This window comes from Balaenoptera musculus, chromosome 15 (genome assembly GCF_009873245.2).
Source record: "Balaenoptera musculus isolate JJ_BM4_2016_0621 chromosome 15, mBalMus1.pri.v3, whole genome shotgun sequence".
NCBI classification, from domain to species: domain Eukaryota; kingdom Metazoa; phylum Chordata; class Mammalia; order Artiodactyla; family Balaenopteridae; genus Balaenoptera; species Balaenoptera musculus.
In genome coordinates this window covers 81,121,832-81,128,487 of record NC_045799.1, presented here as the reverse complement: position 1 = coordinate 81,128,487, position 6,656 = coordinate 81,121,832, and positions in this window count along the sequence as shown.

Genomic DNA, 6,656 nt, shown 5'->3' with positions numbered 1-6,656 from the left:
TACCAATTTTTTGTGAAATGAGTAAGATGTGTTATGTAAGAAGAATGGCCACGATACAGAAGTGTGGAGAAGGAAATGGCTAACTTCCTGGTGAGGTCTCAGATGGTTTCACCTTTTGACCTGGGTTTTGAAGGATGAATAGGAGCTTGCCAGGCAGAAGAGAAGGGAGAGGGCATATCAGACAGAGGGATCAGCATGCACAAAGAGGATTCACGAACAAGCAGGGTGTGTTCTGGGACTGGAGGGTCACTCGGGCAGCTAGAAAGTAGGAAGCACTGGGGAGATTTGAGGGAGACAAGGCTGGAAATGTTTCTATCAGGTACCCCTTATCCCCCCCCACCCCAATTCCCCTATCAGCCTTTTTTTTTTCTTTTAATTAATTTATTTTTGGCCCACTGTGCATGGGCTTTCTCTAGTTGCGGCGAGCGGGGATTACTCTTCTTTGCGGTGCGCCGGCTTCTCATTGTGGTGGCTTCTCTTGTTGTGGAGCACGGGCTCTAGGTGCGCGGGCTTCAGTAGTTGTGGCTCGCGGGCTCACTAGTTGTGGGGTGCCTGCTTTAGAGCACAGGCTCAGTAGTTGTGGTGCACGGGCCTAGTTGCTCCGCAGCACGTGGGATCTTCCCGGACCAGGGCTCAAACTCGTGTCCCCTGCATTGGCAGCCGGATTCTTAACCACTGTGCCGCCAGCGAAGTCCCTCCCTATCAGCCTTGACTGCAAGACTCCCTTGTCCAGGAGCCCCCAGTAACGGAGTGGGGAGCCGGCAGGGAGCTGGAGGGAACTATGTGTGTCCCTGCACGTATGTGCTCCGCTCTCTGCTCCTGGCCTGGGCCCAGCCGAGGTGGTGGCAGCAGCCTTTTTGCATTTGGTTTGTTTTGGCAGCTACATCTCCCAGCTTATTTGTTTGTTGTTTCTACTCCGAGTTCTCTCACTGCTTGCCAGTGGGGCTTCCCTCAGTGGCAGGTCTGCAGAAACAGCCCCTAGTCATTGCCACCGAAGGAAGAAGGGGTGTGAGGGCAGGTAGGGGGCGTGGGGAAAGCTCCTGCATCTGTTGGAGCCCATGCGTGGTGGACGGTCAGGGAGCTCTGCATTCCTTCTGCAGGGAGGCCAGTGCCGGCCTCTGCTTCCCTCCCTCTTTGGTTCTCTGAAGTGTCTTCCATCACAGCTTGGGAGGTGATGGGGATAGAAGGGGTGTCCAGGTGAAGTTTCCCTCCCTTCCTTTTGCTCAACCACTATGGAGCCCACAAAGCGTGCGAAATGACCTCCTACTTCAAAAACAGATCCCCAGAGGCCAGATTTGAAACGCTTGTCTTGGAGGTGAGTGTAGACCTTTTCTCATCATCCGTAGTATTATTGAGCAGCCACTGGTTGTATGGAATCTGTGTTAGGCGCCAGGTCTGCCTGGAGAGGTATAAACTCCTGGTTCTCTAAAAACTAATAGGAAAAAGGACAGATAGATTTAAAAAGACAAATCATTTACATAGTGCTTGGAGTTTTCCTAGCATTAGTAAGGGCTCAAAAAATAGTAAGGGCTACTGTTGTTAGCTTGAGCCATTTTGCTAAGGAATGGTTTGAGCCTCTTCATGGGGATGGGGAGAGGGGAAGGAAGGTGATTTGTGTGTGTTTGGTTTACAAGGCTGGGTTATTAGTCCTGTCGGCTTTTACTTTTGTGGCACGCATGGCAGGGAAGAAGGGAGGCCCTCAGAACACATGAACTGGTTTGGATGGGCGGATGATCCTTCTAGGTGAGTTTCCAGTGCTTGGTCAGGAGTTGGGGGAACAAACCCTGGAGCCTATGGGGAAGTTGGACTAGAGGCATGTGTCAAATGTAGTTCCTTAGGGAAGGGATATCCCGCTACACAGATTTGGGGGTGAGGCAAATGTTATCCCACCAAGAGAGAAGTCTGTGAAAATGACCACTTATGACTCCATCTTCCTAACGACATTATGGGTGCTTTTTAATTGATGTGTTTTGGTTTAGCCATATTTTCTAGTTGGTCAATGATCCTGTATTGTTTTTGTGATAAGAAAACGTTATTTTTTTTTTTTACAAAGCCTGTTCCTTTGGTCTGTTCCCTAGGTGGGGTGATCAGGGGAGTTCCTTATCAAACTGATGAGATAATTTCAAGGAGAAGAAGCGATTCCATTGCGCAATCCAGTAACTAATAAATATCTGACAAATGAATGGAGGGATACACGCATGCATGCACAGGAGGACAGCTTGTTGTTGGCTACCCTATAACAAGTCTCTGCTCCCTTAGAAACACCAAATATCTTTCACTGGAAGTGTGCAAGCAGAGGGTGGAAGTTCACCTTCATGGGATGTCCTAGGTCCCTTCCAGCTCAGAGTTTATGAATCTTGTTTGCTGCAAGAAAAATATACTTTCCTAAAAGTACTAAAATTATTTGCTGGTTGATGAAATAAGACATGAACAGAAGGTCTTGCTTATATACAGATCGGAGGATGCCTCTTTTAAGCAATAGGTTCTCGTAACTCATTGGTTATCAGTGAACCATGAACAACTTGGGAAAATATTTGCTAAACTTGGAGGTTTAAGAGTATGTCTAAGGCTTCTATAAACTACCTTGAGTAGATCTTGGCCTATGTTCCTCCAAGTAGGAAGAGCCTAAAGAGTTCATGCAGGGCTTCCCCGGTGGCACAGTGGTTAAGAACCCGCCTGCCAATGCAGGGGACTCAAGTTTGAGCCCTGGTCCGGGAAGATCCCACATGCCGCAGAGCAACTAAGCCCGTGCGCCACAACTACTGAGCCTGCGCTCTAGAGCCCGCAAGCCACAACTACTGAGCCCGCGTGCCACAACTACTGAAGCCCACGTGCCTGGAGCCCATACTCCTCAACAAGAGAAGCCACTGCAATGAGAAGCCCGCGCACCGCTATGAAGAGGAGCCCCCACTCGCCGCAACCAGAGAAAAGCCCACGCACAGCAACGAAGGCCCAACACAGCCAAAAATAAAATAAATAAAATTAAATAAATAAAATTTAAAAAAAAAAGAGTTCATGCAAAATCCTTAAGCCCCATGTTAACAAAATGAAACTTTTGTGTTCACGACTGCACCCCTGCAAAGATCTTACATGGGAGAAAAACATTACTCCCGTTGATATCGCCAGTAGTGCTTTAAATTAGGATTTTCTAGTTTTATTTTTGCTTGGACAGGAAAGCTACTCTGACCAACTTAGCAGCTCTGTCTTCTGATAAAGGAGGGGTGCCATGGGAAGGAGCTTGGGAATATTCAGCCATACGTGTGAGCAAGAGATCCTAAGGTGGGGCTGACACTTCATAGAAACCTAATCTGGGGAAGTGTTTCTGGATCCCAAGGTGGAGGTCTTGGTGCTTTGGGCGCCCTCCTTCAAGGACTCAAGCACTGGAGGAGAGGCAAGAGACAAGTAACCAAGGAAGCTGGCCTGGTAATGCTTCAGGCCTCATTCAGTCCAAGGTCCTTGGGACTTCTCCGGGCCTCCCTTGGGAGGAGACCCATGTTAATGGGAAAGGAAACCCCTGTTTGGCCCCAGGCTTTGAATAAACTAAGTGTGAGACTTGTCTTGATATCTGTGTCTTAACCCCTGCCACCCCCCAACTCCCACAGTGATGCCATTTCACTCAGTTTTATTCAGTGGCAAATTTCTCCAAAGAGCAGTGGATGTGTACACCCCGAGGTACCTCCATCCACACCCCACTATCCCCATGACCTTTACCAGTGAGTTGCTTGGTAAAGGTACAACACCAGAGATAAGGTGTCATGGACCCATGCCCAGCTCCCCAGAGGGAACAGTGGAGGACGCCGGAGGAGGGCTGACGAATATGCTGGAGATTTGGTCTCCAGGCCTCCAAAGCGAGGACAAATAGCAGCCACAGTAAAGCAGAGGGCGCCGTGATAACAGCTAGCATTTATTGATTACCCTGTGCCGGGCATTACATAATCACGACAGCCCTGGCAAGCGATTACTATAGTTTTTTACCATCCCCAGGCTCAGACATAAAGTCACTTGTCCACGTCAGGTGCTAGTGGCGGAGCTCAGGCCACCAATCTGGGCTCCCTTGTTTGCCAGACTAGCCCCATTAGCCTGCTGATGCCACAGAGCTGCTCGCTGAGAACAGAAACCCAGATGTCTGGGTCTACTGGCTACTTTGTGACCAAGTAAGCAGAACTTGCCTCAGTTTCTCCAAAGTGACCTTCGCACAGGACTTCCTTTTGCTGTCTGGCAGGAATCCCAAGTCCTCACTCCCTTCCCAGTTCCCCAAGCACCAGGAAGCCCTCCCCCACCACACCCTCCAAGGTCCCGGCCACCTCACTTCCCAGCACAGAAGGTCTTTTGGGCTGCTGGCTGAACTCCCGAGCCCAGCTGAGAAGACACTGCTTGGAAAGGAGGAGGGAGGAGAAGTCCAGAGGCCCCCCCTCATCCCCAACACGACTCCAGGCAGCTGGGACTTCGTGCTGCCTGGGGGTCTGCGACAGCTCAGGGGGCTGTAAATTTGCTTCTTGGATTTTCAGTCTGAATTGGCTGCCAGGAGGACTCCGTGGAACAGAGCCTGCCTCCACCCCCGCCATCCTCTGGTTCAGACCCCGCCTCGGGGGGCTGCCTGCTCAGGAAGTAGATGGAGACCTCTCAGGCCCCCACGAACCCAGAGCTAGGTTGTCCAGGCATGGCTCCAGCAAGCATTCAGAGGATGAGTAGCTCACTTCCTCCCTCTACGTCTCCCATTCTCTGGCTGAGGTGTCTGCAGTGGAGGGACCACACAATGCAAACCACACTTGAGGGATGACCATGAACGGGCAACATGCTGGGTGCCCAGTGGCACCAAGGTGAACAAGACCAGCCTACACTGTCCTTTGCTCTCTCCTCTGGTTAACAGAGCACCTGTGCTGCATGACCCCAGAGAGTACCATTCTCATCAGGGTCGATATGAATGGCGCCCCCTGGAGTTGTGCAGTGCTCAACCTTGACAGCTGTATATGGTGGCCCGGCCAGGAGAGGCTTAAGATGTGTACATAAAGGATGGCAGCCCAGAGCAGGGAGACAGCTTCCTGTTGGGGTATCAGGGAAGGCTTCATAGAGGAAGTAATGCTTGGGTTTCGGCTTTGAGAGCCATAGTGGGAGGGGGAGGGTGATCCAGGTGGAAGGCACAGAGTGAGCGAAGGGCGGGAAGCAGCAAACCATCTAACTGAGCTCATGTGATGCAGGAGAGTGGGAGTGAGCAAAGTGGGAGAACAGGCTGGAAAGGTAGCTGGATGGCAGGGCACAGAGGGTCTTAGTTCAGAGGCAACCGTGAGCCACTGCAGGCTCCTGCTCTGGGGAATGCCACGAACGAGCTATTCAGTGGGAAAGCTACTCTAGTGGCAGGGTTGGGGATAACTGGAGGGGATGGTGCGGAGACCCTCCGCGGTGGTCCTGGCACTGGTCCAGCCCCGTACCAGAGAAATACAAACAGGCAGATGGAGGGGGCACTGGCGGGGGTGTGGTGGGCATCGGAGGGAGAGCCCTGGGTAGCTTCCTGCTCCTCAGGGTCCCCTGCTGTCAAGGCTGGATGGATGGACCCTGCTGGGCAGTATCCACAAGCACCTGGGTTGAAGTTGGCTCCCAAACCAGCCTCTGCCCTCTTGGTAGGATTACTACAGCTTAGGGATTGGGTGCAGGGTGAGCTAAGATCCTCTCCTCTGCCCTCTCTCCCAGGCTGCAATCGCAGCTCTCTCTCCCAAAGCCCCAGTGGATAAGCCAGCATCACCCCTGTCAAGCAGGTCCCAGAGGCTAGGGGCTGGTGCTCAGGGCCCCTCTCCCTTTCTCGAAGGCAGGGGCCTGGGGACCTCTGACAAGCTGGTGTGAGGGGAGAAGCAGGTCCCACCGCCCGAACGGCTCCTCCTCTCCTCCCTCTCCTCCGGCTGTGTCTACTCCCCACCCCCCACCCCGTCTGTCCCCGGCCCCCTCTCCACGGTCAGGTCAGGGCAGTGACGCAGGAGTCAGGGGACCCAGAGAGCAGAGGCTGGCGGGCGTGTGGTGGGTCGGGACAGAACGCATGTGCGGACGTGTGTGGACGTGAGTGTGCGTGTGCTTGTTCCACAGCTGGGATCTTGTCCCAGAGCTGGGCTCTGAGGGCCAAGTGGGGCTGGGAGGCTGCCTGGGTGCTGAGGAGGAAACGGGGACCAGAGGACGTAGTGAGGTGTGCAGAGCCACAGCAGCCAGCACACCAGGTTCGGGGAGGACCCCCAGAGCAGGCTCGCAGTGAGCGGAGGGCAGGGGAGCAAGTCGGGCCCCCATTAGTTCCCATGAGCCTCTGCCTCCCCACCCCTCCCATTCATCTTTCTGAACCCCTCTTTGATCAGGCTCTTCCCCCCGCCCCTTATCTCCCTCCCTCACCTTTGTCACCTTCTCAGCAGGCATCCCTGCCTGCTTCATCGAAATTTGCCACTTCCTCCGACACTCCTGGGCCTTTTTAGTTCTTTTAGCCATTGGAGCTCCTCTATCTTTTATTCATTTTTTGGGTTTATCATCCATCTCTCCACTAGAATGTCAGCTCCACCAGGGCAGGCGTTCTTGTCTCTTTCATTCACTGCTCTATCCCCAGGTCCCTGGCCAAGAGTAGGTACTCTTACATGTATCCTTCAAATGAATGAATGAATGAATGAATGAATGAATACTTCCCA